Source organism: Aquarana catesbeiana, linkage group LG03 (assembly GCF_042186555.1).
Source record: "Aquarana catesbeiana isolate 2022-GZ linkage group LG03, ASM4218655v1, whole genome shotgun sequence".
Taxonomy (NCBI): domain Eukaryota; kingdom Metazoa; phylum Chordata; class Amphibia; order Anura; family Ranidae; genus Aquarana; species Aquarana catesbeiana.
The window spans coordinates 326,290,539-326,310,317 of record NC_133326.1 but is presented as its reverse complement, the minus strand read 5'-3'; the positions used below and the strand labels follow the sequence as shown (position 1 = coordinate 326,310,317).

Sequence of the window (19,779 nt, the reverse complement as noted above, 5' to 3'; positions counted from 1 at the left end):
AAACGTAAGCCAGGCCAAGGTCATACACAGGGAGGTCAGCCGATGGGGTATGGAACACAGGACAGGGAGAGGATAGATGGGTCAGACTGCAGGCAGGGATGCTAGGTAACAGGTGGGACAGGATAGGGTCCGAGACAGGATCAGGTTCAGGGCACAGGATCAGATTGCAAGCAGGTCAGGAGGCAATGAAGAAATCAAGGCAAACATGTGAATGTTTGCCGGGTATTTATAGGCCTATGATTGGCCTCAAGTGACACCTGATTGTAGGAGGTACTGTCTGCTCCACACTGCCAGGATCCATCCGCTGGTGGATGCCAGTACTGCGGCCCAAAGATGATATATTATTAACAGGGAAAAGCTCTCCTGACAGTTCCAAACTGCCAGGAGACACCTGCTGGTGGACCTCAGTACTGCATGCCAAATAACAGGTCTTACCAGCGGATGGAACATTTCCTGACAATGGGATTGTACCTAGAAAACAGTGAGCCTGTTTGTGGCAGCCCACTTCATGCCGATGTAGCGTCTTTCATCAGAAAGCTACAAGCTAACTTAAAAGATCGGCTAAATGACCGTGTCCGCAAAAGCCCTGAACTCATGCTGGCTTCCCTGTGTGATCCCAGGATCAAAGGTAAACTGGCACTCAGAGACAACAGCCTCTCCTACTGGAAACAAAAATTGATTGAAAGGGTCCGGAATTTGCAGCAACAGAGATGTACGACGGTTGAGGCCGGTTTGGAAGATTCACCTGCCATGTCTGCTATTCCAAGGCCTGGCAGCATCACTCAAAAACAACAGAGTGGAGCATGTGCATGTTGGGTAGAGGCACTTGACAATCTGGTGGATGCAGGTCAAGCAGCAGGTAATCGAGAGGAGAGCAGTGCCTCTGAAATGGTCAGGGCCTACCTATATGAAGCACCTTTGCTTCCTACAGAGGACCCTTTGACCTATTGGGATGGTAAGAAAAGTTTGTGGCCTGGTCTTTGCCTGGTTGCCCAGCAACTACTATCCTGTCCTCCAACCACTGTGCAAAGTGAGAGAGTTTTCTCTATTACTGGGAATATCCTTAATCCACACCGTTCACAACTAACACCCCATTTGATGGAACAAATAACTTTCCTCAAATTTAACCTCCCCAAGCTGGGTTACCCTACCCTTAATTTGTGAGACCTGAATCATTGTTACCATGTGAAGATAGATGGGACAAGAGTGACTTGATTGTGCGTGATTGCATGAATGAATGTTGTGTGAATGGACAGTGAAGATAGATGGGACTCAGAGGAACCATCCAAATGTTGAGGAAAATCATTTTTTTTATTTTCTTACCACTTGACACAATAGCAGTTGTCTACTTGACTTTGGTGTGACCCCAAGATTTAAATAGAATTATATTGTTTTAAGCAATCCAAATTTTTCCCTTTATTCCTTCCATCACCCTTTTTTGTAATGAATGTTGTGTAGAGTGACTAGAGTGTGCTTGATTGCATGAATGAATGTTGTGTGAATGGACAGTAGCAAGGGTTGAAGCCTTGACGTGGCGCTACTGCTCACGTGTTGCTGTCTTTGTAAATACAAATAGCAACATGTGCTAATATTTAACCATTTTTGTTTGGTGGTCTGGAAATAAGAGACAATGATTAAAGATGACCTCAACAGCATGACAGTTCCTCTTGATGGAGAGACTGTCAACTCAAGGATCAGAATATGCTACCAACACAACATAGCACAAAGAAGCATACAGTTGGAAACGTGATTCTATGCAAGATATATTAGTTGGTCACTGCTGAGCTGCATCCAGATGCCCAGGACCCCTCCCATTTACCATCTCTGACCCTGGGGACACCAGGGCCCTCTCTGATCCTCCGCCTGTTTCATGACCATCTGCAATTGTCCATAGTCACTAGTGTGAGTGAGTAATCTACCCTGCTGCCATGTTACTCAAGCCCTGGAAATGATGACTGCCTGTCAGGTCACCTTGAGGCTAGGTGACAGATGCACTCTGTAGGAATTGGAAGTGCACCGCTAGGTAGTGGATCCTAGGACTGACTGCTGTGGATTGAAACCTGGGAGGTTCAGGAAGCAGGTCTACTGGATCACTAACACAGATCCCACTGGGAGCTAGAGCATAGATTCTCCAGGGCGCGGAGTCTAAGAGCCAGTAGGTGTTCACCAGAGCCTCTAGTGGTGAGGATGGACTGCGCTGCAGTCTGGCTCCAGGTCGCAGCCCCCAGGATCTCACATCTCATGCTCACGGTAGACTACAGGAGAAGAGGAAAGAGGCAGCAGGCTGGAACAACAAGGAAGTAAGGGACAAGCCAAGGTCGAGGCCACAAGCAGACAAGGACAACAGAGTACACGCCAAGGTTCAGGGTCACAGGCAAACAGGGATGGTCAGGGACACGCCAAAGGTCAGGGTCACGAGCAGACAGGAATAGTAGAGAACAGGCCAAAGTCGGTTAACTGGAATCAGACGTAGGAAACACAGCCAGTACACACGAAAGCTAACACACAATGGTTGATCAGCACTGCTGGCTTGCAGTGCACAGGTTAATATAGGGTTCCCTGATAGGAGCTGGGGTGGAGCCATGCTAGAGGAGAGCTTACAAAAGCAGTCAGGTGAGGGTCAGCTGGCCTCTAGAGATGAACACATGGAGACAGGTATGCTGACAGACAAACTCTATTGCATAACCATGACACTGCCCTTTGAACTGTTGCCCCTTGTAATTGCGTTAGCCTGTGAACCTCTGTCCGGTTAACTGTTGCCCTCATGATTGCAAGCCTGCAACCTATGTCCTGTGAACTGTTGAGGACTGTATAGAGTAACCCCTGCTCTAACTATCTGCTGTGTATTCTGGTGGAGGGAAAGCTGAACGGCGTGACTGGACACAATACATTGGATTACCCTTTGCACATTGAAATAGCGTAGAGAGAAATCTCATCAATTTTCTAAGTTCAGCCTGATGGTTAAATGTAGAAAAACTACAATTATAAGGCCTCTAGTAAGTTAGTAACAATATATGGACTAGTTCATTTAGATAAACATCACACAAATCTAACAAGGAAAGCAAAACTCAAGAAAACAATTATTTCTGAACAAAATTTTTTTATTTAACAGTTAACATAAACAAAAAAAAAAAAAAAAAAATTAGAGTACATTCTCCCCCAACCTGGTGACCAGTCGCTGTAGGGACATATTAATCCCAGCCAACTGGTCACCAAGGTACCGCGTAGCCTCCAGGTGTCTCCTGAGGCTACGCTGGTACCTCTGCAGAGCCACAGAGTGACGGAGCTGCCGGTGATTGTGGAGGGCCAAAGATTGACGCAGCCTCCGGGTAACTGCAAAATGTCTCTTTTGGACCTCCACAATGCGCCGCAGATAATCCGTCACATGTGGCTCTGGAGGGTGGGGGATGTGTGCCTGTTCTGGAGTGGGTGAAGGATGCACTGGGGAGGCCAGGTGGGGGGATGTTGAAGGGTGGAGGACTGTAGAAACCACTGGGGACTCAGAAGGACAGCCAGTCCAACCAGACGCGGGCAGGTCCAGGTCTTCGTCCACAGGCTGCAGTTGCAGGATGAAGACTTCACCTGATGATTGGCTCAGACTGGGAATCTGAACTGCAGCAAGAAGGTGGCATGATCAGGGACATTGGGGAAATATTAACAAGCACAGGTCACGCTAACAGGAAGACTGGAATCATCTGCAGAGGGGAACTAATATAATTAATAGTTCCAGCTAAACCGAAGCCTTGCAGAATAAATCACAAGCTATTCTAGACAAGGTATGCCATCAGCATTTCATATTTAAAATACTATATTTGCCTGTAAAATACAAAAAAAGTTATGCTTACTCCCTGGATCTGCCGCATCTGGCTGTTCCTCCGCATCCCCAGCAGCCTCTACAGGGCAGGTCTCCTCCACCTCCTGCTCAGCAGCTGTTGAGTAATGATAGAAAAGAACATTACAATCTGCAGTGTACAACAATCTCACACATTAGTACAAGAACATTGAAACAGGTATGATCACTCAGCAGATACCAGCAAGATTATACTAACTTACATGTGGGCGTTGCTGCCTCAGCCTCCTCCTCAGTCTCCCCCTCTGACTGGATGACACCTATTTATAAAGGAGAAATGATGAACGTTAATAAACGTAAATAAATATACTGTAGTGTAAATAGATAAAATTAATTATCCATTAGCATGGCAATACAGGGCAGGTCACTAACGTTTATCTACAAGGCAGGGACATGCATTCACCATTTAGAAAAAATCATTTAAAAAAAAAAAAAACGAGGCACTTACCTGTCCTGGTTCCAGCGGCGCCAGCGAGTGCTAGGTGCACTGCCACTGATCAGGCACCTCAGTTCAGAGCGGCCACGTTCTGTCAAATTACGTAAGTTACGCAATCGCTTGCGTTACCTGACAGAGCGTCGCAGAGGCTCTACCTGTCACTACATGAGCAAGAAACAATGACACTGGAATCAACAATGGAAGGCTGGACAAATGGAAAAGGAACCACTGTATTAGTGTCACTACTACAGTACTTACTGCATGATGACGTGGAGGACTCCTGCTCCTCTGCCCTCTGCCTCCGGCTGCGCTGGGCCTGGAGACGATCTTTAAATAAAATCAAACACATCATGGTAAATGACTATGTCGCGTCGCATGGTTGACAAAAAAAATTTCCTACACACAATGCAATGCTGACACCAACCCTGATGAGCCAGCAGTTTTTTTATCTCATCCTCCCCTACAGCTGCTAAGAGCTCCTTCTCATGGGGGAGGAGAGATACCTGCTTTCCTCTGCGCCCCGACTGCCTGCGTTTACGCGCTATGGAACTGCAAAACAAAAAGAGAAGAGAAATGGGTTCCACAATTAAACTACAATTGTAATCTGAAAATGACATCAACACATGAAACACATGTAGAATGAACCCATAGAATGAAACAATGCAAATGGAATTTTTGGATTAGGCACATTTGTTCATGTAGCACAAGGTTTGCACATTTATTTATTAACCAAATTTATTGTAAGAAAAACCTATGCTTTTTTGGTGCACAATAAATAATAAAAGGCAGGATAGGGATTGTGCCGAGTAAATGTCCATTGTGTCCACTCCAGTCCACCTTTCTATTACGCGCTTGTGTGAACTGTGTATAGTGTAAAATTTCCTTCCTTGTTTCTTTTGCAAAGCATTAACCCACTTGCAGATGTGGACCCCCCCATAGTAACTAAAAATATGGCGGGTCCGCAAGCTGGTTAAGTCCAGCCACCGTAACACTTTTTATATATATATATATATATATATATATATATATATATATATATATATATATATAACTTTTTTATTTTTCAATAACAAAAAATGTAAAACCCAGCGGTGATCTAATGCCACCAATAAAAGCTCTATATATGGCGGGAGAAGAGCATAAATTTAATTTGGGTAATACATCACAGGAGCGTGCAGTTTAAAGCTGCAATGCACTAAATAGCAAAATATGGCCTGGTCAGAAAGGGGGCGCAACCTACAGGTGGTCAGGTCAAGTGGAACTTAAAAGCACTTACTGCTCAGTTTAGTGATAACTAACTAAGAACAAATAACGGCATGGAAATATTCCTCTTAAAATGATTGTGGCGATAATATATAACATGTGCAACTGCAAACTATGTGTAGGCTAGGCACACCTATGCGCAAATTTGGTTTTTCACAGGAGGGAGGATAATTTGAAAATTATTTATTCCTTTTTAAAAAAAAAAAATTCACCTAACTTTACTGACATCAAATTGTGATAGCAATAACATATGTTTATATGTGTGTGTGTAAAATCAGTGCATTTTTTGGAGCTTTTATCATTGTATAAATGACAATGGTCCCGAAATGGCATCAAAAGTGTCCGATGTGTCCGCCATAATGTCGCAGTCACAATAAAAATCGCTGATCGCCGCCATTACTAGTAAAAAAAATTGTTAATAAAAATGCCATAAAACTATCCCTATTTTGTAGAAGCTATAACTTTTGCACAAACCAATCAATAAACGCCTATTGCAATTTTTGTTACCAAAAATATGTAGAAGAATACATATCGGCCTAAACTGAGGAAAAAATTTGTTTTTTATATATTTGTTGGGGATACTTATATAGCAAAAAGCAAATAAAAACCGCAGAGGTGATCAAATACCACCAAAAGAAAGCTCTATTTGTGGGAAAAAAAGGACATCAATTTTGTTTGGGAGCAACGTCACACGAACGCGCAATTGTCAGTTAAAGTGTCGCAGTGCCGAATCGCACAAAGTGGCATGGTCATTTGGCAGCCATACCTCCGGGGCTGAAGTGGTTAAAATGTAAAAAAAAAAAAATAATCAGACACGTTACTTACCGTTTTATGTCGCTGAATTTTTTGCGACAGGCAGTCGGGTCACGCCGATGGCGATATGTCTCCTCCACCTTCCTGGAAATCTCCTCCCACTTTTCTCGCTTCCACTCCGTAGTGGTTTCCCTGGAGCGGGGGCCACACAGCTGCATCCAGCAAGGAAGCGTTTCCCTTACCAGGACCTGGGACTCAATATGAGTCCACATTAGGTTACGCTTCCTGCTGGATGCAGCTTGTGTCCCCCTCCTGCGCCCATTTTTGGATGCTGCCTTAGAAGGCCCAGGAACAGCCTCCTCCATGCTGCTAGTGCTGGAATGGGTTGCTGCTGGTGCTGCCATTGCCATTATCTCTAAGCCACACAGCGTCAGATTTTGCGGCCGCACTTCCGCACTTCCGATTGAGAAATGAATGTGAAAGTTTGGTTGGCTGACTGCTGGGGCAGAGTAGACCAATGCAATGAGCATGAACGATGAAGATTCGACACAGAAACGAAAACATGAAACGTAAATGTGGCTTATGGTGTCTGTCAAAAGTTAGAAGATTCGACAGAGCAGCTAAACAAACTGTACGATGCTGCTATCGAACATTTCCGGTCAAATGCATCCCAGAAAATTCGACCGGAATGTACGATTGCGACGTCGTACAGTTTAGCTGCTCCGTCGAATCTACTTTGAACATTCGACAGACACCATAAGCCTTTAATGACCGATTCGACCTTAATTCATTTCGATTTTCGGACGAATGCAAGTTTTTAACGAAAAACGAAATAAAGAAAAACGAATTTCGGGAGTAACTAAATAAATTTATATTTCGGACGAAAACGAAATTCCGAAACGAAATATTTCAGTGTGCACATGTCTACTGATTAGTAGCACTGATGAGGAGGCACTAATATGCCGCACTGATGGGCACTGAAAGGTGGCACTGATATGAGGCACTGATGAGCATTGATGGGCGGCACTGGTGGGCACTGATGGGCACTGATAGGTGGCACTGGTGGCTACTGATGGGTGGCACTGATGGGCAGCACTGATGGGCAGGCACTGATGGGCACTGAAAGGCAGCACTGCCTAGCATTACTAATGGGCACTGATGAGCACTGATTTGTGTCACTGATAAGTACTGATTGGTGGCACTGATGATCAGTGCCCTGATTACCTGTCAGGGTGTCCCCTGCAAGAAGATACCACTGATCGGCTCTCCTCGCCACACACTCTGTCAGTGTGAGGCGATGAGAGCCAATTACCGGCACTTCCGCATTTACATGTGACCAGCTGTGACTGGACACAGCCAATGACATGGTTAAAGAGCCGCGTCATTGGCTCTTTACAGAGATCGGGGTCGCGCCATGTCCTAGTCCTAGGAACACGGCACAGCCGTGATCACTGCACTGCACGCCCCGTGGGCACGCAAGAGCGGCTGTTCTGGGGTGATGTCATATGATATCCAGCCATAACGAGAGCCGCACCGCTCCTCCGTCATTTGTGGCCAAGTGGTCAAGTGGTTACAGTGTATTTTTTCCCAAAAATTTGTGTGTGAAATACAAATACCATGTGATATTGCAAAAATTGCAACAACCAACATTTCTCCTGGGCCTTTGCTTTCAGAAAATATATCGTAATTGGGGGTTCTAAGTAATTATCTAGTAAGAAAAATAAAAAACACTGATTTTTTTTTTTTTTTTTTACATGTATATGAGAAGAGTTAGAATAGGCTTGGGATGCACCATTCTTTTATAATTTGAGATTTTTTTTCCCTCCTGGCTGAGCATTAGTTAAATGTAAAAAAATAAAAAAAAAATCTTCTGCATGCTGCTGAATTTGCTGATCGATAGTGCAGAACAATGAATAGCTGGCTAAAAATGTAAAGGTACGAAGTAATAGGCTTCACATTAACCAAAGGGACCTCTTGTATTGTTAATGCCTAAAGACTTCAAGCTTCTGTTTCAGCAATGGCATTACTAAGGCACTGTTGCATAAGAAACATAGTCTAATTAAAGCTTCCATTTTCCTTGACCAGATCTGTGATCATTATACACACACATTTTTTGTACCTGCGTGGTGCCAATTCTTTTCAGTGTTCACCAGCTGCAGCATTAAGCTTACGCACAGCAATGACATTTCAATCACGCATCCCAGTATGCTACACCAAAGGCTGTCGCTGTATGTAGTGGCAAATAGGCTACAGGAAAAAAAAATTAATTATTCATTAAAAATGACATTGTTCTCCAGTCCAGCCTGCATAGTCTATGGTTGGCTTTGTGCAGTGCATGTTTTTCATTGGCTGCTGCTGCAGAGCTGATTATTCTGTTGGGAAAAAAAGAAACCTCTCCAAGACTACATGATAATAGCATCATGTTCTGTAATACTCTTGGAGGAAACAAACTTCAAACAATGTAGCAAGAAACAAAATTATTCCAAGTTTACTCTCTTTTCAGGTGCAAATGAGGTGCAGCTGGTAGCGTGTGCAGTGGGGGGTTTCTTGTATTGTGTGTTGGCCCTAGTGCCTGTGGGTGGACACCTCAAGCAGTTATTTTCATTTCCCAACCTGGTTTCTTTGCATCTTTTGCTTCATCCTCAGTGCCATGTGGAACATCACATGCCCTGGCTCACAATACAGCCGTACACATTACCATATGGGTTTGCTGTGTCCCTGTATCTTTCCCTCCCTAGTTCCCTACACCTACACATCACAGTAGACAGGCAGCAGCTGTTGGCAAGATTAATTAAAAGCTACAGGTGGTCATCCGACAAAGGGAAAAGAGCAAGGTGGGGAGCGAAGGAGGAGAGGGAGCCATGAGTGAATTTCTAGTGTATCCAATGTAGAAGATGATTACTTCTGTGGCTGAAATGGCACAAGTGACTGCTGTGTGAGAGCAATTAAAAAAGAACACTTCAGCATGAAATCTGCCCAATGTCTCCGGGAGGAAACCTACTTGGCACCAATTTACAGCCATGATCTGTGCACCTGTGCAGGAAGAATGTCGACAAAAGAGTTGCTGCTTTCAGGACTCCGCAGGGAGTTCCATTTAACAGCAATTTGGGCTGCTGGCTTTCTCTTTTCTGAAGCTGAAAAACTGCAGGCTCCAACCTTCAAATGTGTTTCCCTGACCATTACTTGGCAGCTGTGGCTATGTCTATTTAGTTACTTCGGGGTGGTGGGATAATTAATCTGGGTAGGTGGTTTTAAATTTAGGGTGCTGAATGGCACTCCTACCGGGTAATATTCCTGTTGCATTATGGACCCTTGATGTGTTAAGTAGGCCCTTTTCTGGTTAAATGTGTCGGTTCTGGTCAATTTGTCAGTGGGCATTCTTTGAACGTCTACATAGTAGAATTAGGGTGCCAATCAGTCCTCTTCTGGTTAGTAAAAATAAACTTATCATGTAAAAACAAGTTGTTTGTCCTTAGTAAACTTGATTTTAAAGTCTCTGACTATCTAAAGCTTGTGTGACTATGAGCAGCTTTCTACACACACCAGCTCTGAAATGGTCTTCTGAAGGTGATGGGTGACCTGCTGATTGAAAGAGCCTGACATGGGCCAAATATCGCATGCAATAGTTTGTGCTGAACCATTTGACTAATTACATAATTGTGACTAGGGACAAGTTGTGTGTGCCAGAAATGCCTGATGAGCATGTAGGTGTGGTGCAGCGGCAATAACAAACCCAGTCCATGTGCAATGAAAGAAATTGTACTGAAATAATGCAAAAACAGTTCACAATAAAATCTGGCAGAAAGGCAACCCAACCGGGAACACTCCCAGATCCAGCAGTATGTAGACAGCAGGTTTCAGCCGAACTGACAGCTCCTGTTAGGGGGGCAGAGTGCGGCCTGGCTATACAAAAAGATGTCCAAAGAAGTTGCAAGCCCTATGCTTTCCCCCTTCTCATCAGGAACCTTTTCCTGCTGCTAGTTCTGTCCCTATCAGGCAGGATACCTGTCCGTACTTTACCCACTCTCAGAATGTGCGCCGAGCCTGAGAGCCAGGACCTTAAATAGGCTCTGCCTGACCCAAGATGGCTGCTAGAATCACATTGTGAGGCAGCATCCAATTGGATTGCTTTCCCAGTGACACGGAAACCATAGAGGAACCATGTTCTTCTCGACTTTCTCTCCAACTGCACTGCCGCTGCAGAATATCACCGCCTGTCGTGGAGAAAGTAGACTGCACACCCTTTTACACAGCTGCAAGAACAATGCCTTTAAGCTTGAGTTGTCAAATGAAGTGGAAATATGACAATACAATTTGATACATTTGACAGAATAGACTGAGTTGTTTATGTTTATTCTTATATATCAGATTGTAGTGTATATGACCACCCTCAGTGATTGTTACAAAAATGGTTGGAAATGTGCTGTCCAACTCCTGGGAGATTCATGATTGTTAGATATACTGGATGACAAACAGGCAGTTATAGCAATGTAATTTACAGAAGACTAGTCATACACTATTGGGGGAGATTTACTAAAACTGGTGCACTCAAAACCTGGCGCAGCTGTGCTTGGTAGCCAATCGGCTTCTAACCTCAGCTTGTTCAATTAAGCTTTGGCAATAAAACCTGGAAACTCATTGGTTTCTATGCAGAAGTGAGCTTGATTTTGCACTCTCCAGCTTTAGTAAATAAACCTTGTGACGAAACTGCTTGGCACCCCGTTAAGGTGCTTAATTCTGCCAAACAGTGCCTCCTGCCCTCCAAACTGTTCCGAGAAGACTGAGAGCTAATTCCAGCCCTCATTACCCCAAGCATCATACACAGACAAGATGTTGAAATAAAACCTAAGGAATGACTGTTTATTGAAACTTGGACACATGCTTTTTACCACACAGGAGGACATTCTGTATGACAATGCAAACCTCAAACACCAATCCAATTAACAGCTAACAACTAACAGTGACCTTATTTATCAGTTTTCTAATTAACAAACATATAACATCCCACAGTAGTTTGCTAACAAGATGGAGTGAACACAAAACTAGCAGACAAACATAAACAATAGGTGACTCAATTAACAATGGGAGAGACACAAACTTGTGTATTCTGTCCACTAGACAAGTCGTCAACAAACAATGTCCCAGCAGTCTGATGCAGTGGAAGTATTTTATCTACATAGATCTCTTGAGGATTATGGTTGATAAATATTTCTGTACCAAGTGAAGGAGCCTCTCCAAACGAATGTGCAGGAGGGCCACTGCCTGACCATTAGCCTGTACAAGATGTATATTACACCTTTCTATCCACTCCAGAAGGGAAGCTTTATTGTCCTTATTCAGTGAATTAATCCAAGCCTTGCTCTCAGCATTCATTACATTGTTGTCCATCATTGGAAGAGGATCTGCTCTCTCCATGGACCGTAATCAGTGGGTAGGAGGCTTGCCCCTAGTCCTCTCCAAAAGCCCCTGTCCTAGTTGGGTCTGTCACAAACCCCATTGTGTCTATTCAGTAAGGCAGTGTTACTGACTCTGTATCTCATGACAACTAGTAACAAATCATGAGTGATTGGTAAATGGTAAACTTAAATCTGTATAAACTTATTAAAAGATCATATATAAGATTTTGCTGATGATGTTTGCTTTAAATGCACCACATAATAAAAACATTGTATGGAATCACAATTATATATGAATTCGTAATTGCTACTGATTTTAGTTTATACTTGATTCATGGAAAGTATAACTAAACAATAGCAGACTATGTGAATGTTGTGGTGTCAAGAACAGAAAGAGTCATATACAGTCTAAATGGATTGGATCCGGACCTGGATCTATTTGTTAAGGATTGGTAAGTATTGGTGAACACATAGAAAAACTTGTTTGGGAAAACAAATCACCTACCTTTTCAAAGCAAGTGAGATTTTCAAACTATTTTATTAATTAAGTTACCCAGTAGCATTTGGAGGCATGATATTATATTAGCACCACATGGCTTTAATTCCCCATTTGCACATGCCAAAATGTGTTTGTTTTCTTAGGAATGTATTAGGTGTTGCTTAGCATCCTACTAATCACTGTTCACAAATTTTCCATTTGTGTTCCTGAATTTGTATTACATTTCATGTAATACTGTTACCATGACCTTGCTGCTTTACCCCACATTTTTTTCTGATATATTAATTTCAGCTAAGGATATCTGTGCTCATAGTTTTTGGCACTAACACATATTACTTTGTTAATAAAAAGGGGATTTGACTTTAAGACTACAGTTTGCTACAGCCGATAACCACATCAGAAACTTAAGTATTTTTTAGAAAAGTTTCTAAAGCACATTTCCTATGCATGGTCCTCTCTGCTGCTGCTATTATTGGCAAGGTCCAGCTGTCAAAATGACAGCCAGGAATTGCTGTGTTGCAGAACGATAGCAGCTGGCACAATGCAGCCACTCCTGTGTAAATTACACTTGCACTTAGTTTGCAAGTGTCACTGAGTAATATGGCATTACAATCTATTGTAACATTGTATTTATTAATTTGTTTATATGTAGATCAAAGTTGTGATGCAATGAACTAGTTAAAGAAACCTTGCAAGTAAAAAAAATGCATTCCTATGTAACCTATTCCTATGTAACCCCTTATTTACCCACTAGTTAACCCTAAGCAGTCCTAATGCCATTATTTAATATATAAAATAACAACTGTAATAAAATTATGGGGACAGATATGTGGGGCATATAGCAGGGTAGAGGGGGAAGGTGACAAATTAAGTCATGTGGAGTGGCTTTCAGAAGAGAAAAGAGAAGGTTAATGGCTTCCTAATAGGGAAATGGTGGAGCATGCACACTTATGCCCTGTACAGACGGTCGGATTTTCTGACAGAAAATGTGTGATAGGATCTTGTTGTCGGAAAATCCGACCGTGTGTAGGCTCCATCACACATTTTCCATCAGAATTTCCAACACACAAAGTTTGAGAGCAGGCTATAACATTTTCCGACAACAAAATCCATTGTCGGAAATTCCGATCGTGTGTACACAAATCCGACGCACAAAGTGCCACGCATGCTCAGAATAAATTAAGAGACGAAATCTATTGGCTACTGTCCCGTTTATAGACCCGACTTACGTGTTTTACGTCACCATGTTCAGAACGATCGGATTTTCTGACAACTTTGTGTGACCGTGTGTATGCAAGACAAGTTTGAGCCAACATCCGTCGCAAAAAATCCATGGATTTTGCTGTCGTAATGTCCGATCAATGTCCGACCGTGTGTACGGGGCATTAGAGTGGCAACACAGCAGCCAGAAGAGTTGCAGCTATAGCATTGCCACTGACCATTAAAACGGCAAGTCTATTGTAATGATAGGATAAACCAAGTAAATTCTAATAACGAAAAAGGACATTAACAAAAATTTTGGCACCCAGGTAGAGATCACCCTTTTAAAGATAACGATACAAAAAAGTTTTGGGTTTTGGGTTTACTTGAACTTTAAATCCCACTTTGTCAACAAGGGAAAGTTGATTTTTAACTATTGGGGCCCTATAATTTGGTTCGGTTTTAGCCTGAGGATTATAAAATAATTTTACCATGGGACCTTAAGATTTATAAGTACACTAGTAGACAAAAGATGTTTGTGCCTAATTTAAATCATTTAGCAGAGAGATATGCCTATGGCGTAAAAAATACAATCCATTTATTACAGGATACATGGTACCTCCCAAGCTGGAATTTGACCCTGTATTAATGGGATTTTTATCAAAGTTTACGCAAAGGAAAACATGAACATAAAACATGGAGCAACCTTACAGTACATATCCCCTTTAGTCATGTTTAGTGGTTGTTACATTATTTAAGATCAATAGTAATTATATTTGTTATAATCTAAGCAATACATTGCGGCAACAGGAAATCAAAGCAACCTTTTCAAATGCAACATGATCATGTTTTCTTAATGGGTCCTAAAATCAAAGCATAAAAACCTTGCAAGTTGTTGTTTTTAGAATTAATACAATTTTTTTATTACCAAGAACATGACTAAATCATTTGGTAAAAATCCAGCATTTAATAAGGGTCCCTGCATTTTGGTTTTTCCTGCTTATTTAAAGTCGAACTTGCATACAAAATTAAAGTGGTATTAAAGGTTCAGATTTAAAAACAACAAAAATCAAGCATGTTATACTTACCTGCTGATTGCAATGGTTTTGCACAGAGCAGCCCTGATCCTCTTCTTCTTAGGTCCCCCAGCCAATGATCCTGGCTCCTCCCCATGATCAGTGCCCCCAATAGCAAGCCACTTTCTATAGGCGCTGCCTTTACAAACACTTTAAATCAGCCTGCAAAGTTGAAGCTGTGCGTATTTACTTTTGTATGTGCTCTTCATGAGAAATGTCAATTGCAAAGTTTTCATAACCATTCTTGCTGATGTATGAAGATGCATAATCTATTACACTACAGTACCTGGGGCCATTAGAGGAAAATGATTTGGGAATGTGGCCTCAACACATGTAACAGAATAGAGATACAAAGTTACAAAGGTGCTAAATATACTTGTGTAGCCAGGTGCTGGGCTGCAGCAGTATGGAGAAGGATACATTGTCTTTTTTTCTTCTCTCCCTCTACTGAGATACTGATGGTATGCTGTACCATTCTACTCCAGTCAGCAGGGGCAGTGCTAAAGCCAAGCAAGCCCATGAACTTCTATGCAGAGTGCTGAGAATCCTGGGAGTTGTAGTTTGAGAAGGCAGCCATATAATGGGATGAATAGACTCCTTACTCTACAGATGCCAATAGGCTCTGTGCAGTAGAAGGAGTGGAGAGATGGTTTTTAATAAACTTCCCAGGAAAAGTTCTTCCTGTTGGCACTGGCTGAGTTAGAGAGAGAGCACCTCTGTCTGGATATTTACCCACTAGTGGGAGATAATGGCTGAGTTAGAGAGAGAGCACCTCTGTCTGGATATTTACCCACTAGTGGGAGATAATACCAGGGGAGATCCAATCCTGAGACTGGGAGTGAAGAAACCCTGGGGCAGTACAGCACCATCCACATCACAGTACCTGCACCACTGCTGCAGGGAGATTGGGACATCCACTCACCCTCTGCCTCCCACCCCTACAGGGAACAACCTATGGGACCCCCTCTCTACAGCGAGAGGTCACCACTGAATCACGGGCATTGGTGAGAGGACTTTTCGCCCACTGCTGATGCTGCTAGCAGGGAATGAGGCACTGAGAGCAGGACTTCAAGTATACTGCATCCATACAGCATCCATACTGCACTCTATACTGCACTTATTCCAAAATTAGACTGCACCTATACCATGCCCTTATCTGATTATACCAACCCGTTACCACATCTGAACCAGACATAGGTGTGCGCAGCCTCTTGCAATAGGGTGTGCACCCCAAAGCTCATATACATATGCATGTGTATATGTACTGATGGTGTCAGTAGGGCAGTGGACAGTGTAATTTTGTTTATTTTAGTTTAAAAAAAATAATTTTCTTTTATAACAGTTTTTTGTGGGATGAAATATCAGTGGTCTAAACAGGGGGGAATATGCACCACACAAGGTGATTAGGGTGTGCCCAGGCACACCTGGCACACCCTGTGCGCACGCCTATGGAACCAGATCTACCTTGCACCTGTGCGGAGATTATATCACACCCATTCTGTACTTATACTCAGGACCGTTTTTAAGGCAGGGCAAAAGAGGCAGCTGCCCTGGGCCCCATCATTGTATTGGGGCCCAAAGCAGCTGCCTCATACTTGCCAACTATCCCAGCTTAAATTCCCTTATCCCTTGAAGTTTTAGTCCCATGCTGTGTCCCGATATCTCAGTTAAAAACTTCTGCTGCTGCTGCCCAGCTCTGCCCTATTACCATGTACAGATGACTCACCTGCAGACCCGGTGTTTATATGAATTAATCTGCATTGATATGTAAATAGTGGCGGCATTAATATGTAAATAGCCGCGGACCATGGCACTGATATGTAAATAGAGGCGGCATTCATATGTATATCATGCCCCCCTGAGGTCACATCCACCATTACTTCTGCTGAATGCTGCCCACTGGGGAGGTAAAGGAGCATGCTTCAAAGTCAACAACTGTGGTCATTAAGCCTAACATCAGCCTGTTCTGCAAAAGTAAGCAAATTGGAGGTGGAACCCTTCTTCAAAATAACATGGTGCCACAGCACCCTGAATTTTGGTGCATGTGAATACGCAGGCAGGCAGTGAGGAGATGATGTGCTGTAACCTTTAGCAACCAATCAGTAAGCAGTAATGCTGTGCACTAACCTCTTGCAACCAATCATTGAGCAGTAATAATGTGCAGTAACCTCTAACAACAAATTAGTGAGTGGTATAGATGTTCAGTAACCTCTAGTAATCAATCAGTGAGCAGTATTGATGTACAGTAATCTCTAGCAACCAATCAACAAGCAGAAGTCATGTGCTGTAACCTCTAGAAAATAAACAGTGAGCCATAATGTGTGCTGTAACCTCCAGCAGCCAGTCAGTGAGCGGTAATGATACACTGTAACCTCTGGCAACCAATCGCAATCACTGCCTGATCTGAATCAGTAAACTGATTTTGAGTCTAGCTGCTACTTTCACATATGTTTTTCCGGCGCTTTAGAGCAAGAAATAGCCTCTGAAATGCGCCTGAAAGAGCCTCCCATTCACTGCAGTTAGTCTTTTCACACTGGGGCGGTGCACTTACAGGACGTTATAAAAAGTCCTGCAAGCAGCATCTGTGGGGCTGGGAGCATTGTATTTAGTGCTTCCAAAACGCCCTGCCCATAGCAATAAATAGGCAGCGCCTCCAATGCACCCTAAAAGCGCTTTGAAAGCGCTGCAGAACTGAACTTTTTAACATTATTTTGAAAAAGCGCCCCAAAAGTGGACGAAAAGTGCTGCAAAAATGAGCGGTTTAACTGAGACTGTCGTTAAGTGCACCAGCACTATTAAAAGACCCCAGCGATAGCTTACAGAAGAACTTCTCAAAGGACTGTAATAATTAAGGCAAGTCCCTTTTTGTTCTCCTGACCCCCCCCCCCCACTTTTATCATCCTCCTCTTCTTTTGGACAGTCCATACCCAGTCTGATTGAATGCACCCTATTGGGACTGCTGCAGACTATAAACACTGAGCAAATTATCAAATCTTACAAAAATATTGCGCTGTCCATCTAAATACTTGATGTTATTCAAATTCATAAGCAAAGCATATATAAAAAAGAATGTGAAAAATTATATAAACCACGCACCACTAGTTCTTATCCAAAAACTATGCAATAATTAATAGTCCATTTTCTACATATTTGGTGAAAAAAGTGCTTGATGTGCAGTAGATTTTCAAAGTGCAGAGTGCTCAAAGATGCTCCTTTAAAAGGTTGGCTGCTTACCCCACAATGTGGATTCCAAATTACAGGGATTAAACAAGCCTGCAATCCATCCAACAATGCATACCATTAATACCACATGTGCATCCTGGAACGTTTACTCCATATATTATCTTTCTATGATTGGCTGTCAGCAGATTGGCCTCTACAAATTTGGCACAGTGCCTAAAAATAGAGAGCAAGTGAGCATGTGCACAGCAGGACGAGACAGTGCATTACTGGTCTTTAAACAGTATGGGCACTTCTTTTTAATGTTTTACACAGCTATGCCTGCAAAAGGGGTCAGCCTGGAGTAATTGAGGCAGGACTTATTTTTTATGACTAAAGTTCCACTTTAAACCTAAAGGGCCGTACACACGATCTGACTTTTTGACAACAAACATGCAAATTAGCTGTTTTGGAGCAACATCCGACCGTGTGTACGCTCCATCGGACAAACTTTTTCAGTTTCCATCGGACTTTTGTTGGCTGTGCGAACGGACAAAGTTTCTGGCAACAAAAGTCCGATGGAGCAAAGCCCGAACATGTGTACACAAAGCCATCAGACTTTTGTACAAACTACAGTACGCAGCCACGAGAATGTTTCCAGCGCGATCGGATCACGCTGGTTCTCGGCGGCAGGGTACTGTACATCTTGCGCTAGCTGCAAAAGGAAAAACACATTTTCCTACTGCGGTGGACGCGAGAGGGAATTCCCCTCTGGAGAATACCAAGCCCTTCGGTCTGGTATGGATTTTAACCCCTTCCCGCCGACCGTACGCAGATGTGCGTACTCGGCTTTCCGGGGTAATACCGGGATGATGCCCGCAGCTGCAGGCATCATCCCGGTACCGTTGTTTACAGCGGGCGATTGGCTACCCGAGTATAACAACCGATGCGGCTAAAAGCCGCTCGGCTGTTATACCGGAGGAGCGGGAGGGGACGTCCCCCCCTCCCGCCGCCTCCCACCGCTCTTACCGGGCCTCCCGTGCAATCGGGAGGCCCGGTGTCCAATCGGCTGCCTTCGGCGGCTGGGGGCGGGCTGGAACGAAGCTGTGGGCAGCTTCGTTCCAGCCTTCTCAATGTAAACGCGGAAGCGACGTCATGACGTCACTTCCCGTTTACTCGGCTGCCAATGGCGCCGGTTTAAAAAAAATATACAGTATGCAGAATCGCCGTTTTCGGCGATCTGAATACTTTGAAGTGCAAAGGAGGGATCGGGGGTCTTTTAGACCCCCGATCCCTCCATAAAGAGTACCTGTCACCACCTATTACTGTCACAAGGGATGTTTACATTCCTTGTGACAGCAATAAAAGTAAAAAAAAAAAAAATTTTTTAAATACAATTTATAAAGTATAAAAATAAATAAAATAAATAAAAAATTTTTTTTTTTTAAAGTGCCACCGTCCCCGCGAGCTCGCGCAGCGAAGAAAACGCATACGGAAGTCGCGCCCGCATATGTAAACAGTGTTCAAATCACACATGTGAGGTATCGCCGCGATTGTCAGAGCGAGAGCAATAATTCTAGCCCTAGACCTCCTCTGTAACTCAAACCTGGTAACCGTAAAAAAAATTTAAAGCGTCACCTATGGAAATTCATAGGTACCGTAGTTTGTCGCCATTCCACGAGTGTGTGCAATTATAAAGGGTGACATGTTTGGTATCTATTTACTCGGTGTAACATCATCTTTCACATTATACAAAAAAATTGGGGTAACTTTACTGTTTGGATTTTTTTTGTCCCTTTTCCAAAAATTTGCGTTTTAAACACCGCTGCACAAATACCGTGTGATATAAGCTATTGCAACAATCTCCATTTTATTCTCTAGATTCTCTGCTAAAAAAATATATATAATGTTTGGGAACTCTAAGTAATTTTCTAGCAAAAAATAGGGATTTTAACTTGTAAACACCAAATTTCAAAAATAGGCTTAGTCATGAAAGGGTTAAGGGTAACCCCCTACACGTGGGGGTCCCCCCAAAATCCAAACCAGACCCTTATCCGAGCACGCTGCCTGGCCGGTCAGGAAAGGGGAGTGGGGACAAGCGAGCGCCCCCCCTCCTGAGCCGTACCAGGCCGCATGCCCTCAACATG

The 19,779-nt window shown here is 43.2% G+C and overlaps 1 long non-coding RNA gene across 1 annotated transcript; it reads right to left on the bottom strand.

Annotated features, from left to right (window-relative positions):
• Positions 1-3,146: 3,146 nt before the first annotated feature.
• LOC141134543 (uncharacterized) lies at positions 3,147-4,151 on the bottom strand. Its single transcript, XR_012243193.1, has 3 exons — positions 4,054-4,151; positions 3,846-3,929; positions 3,147-3,582 (listed from the first exon to the last, which is right to left on the bottom strand). It is a non-coding gene; the product is annotated as an uncharacterized lncRNA (long non-coding RNA).
• Positions 4,152-19,779: the final 15,628 nt, after the last annotated feature.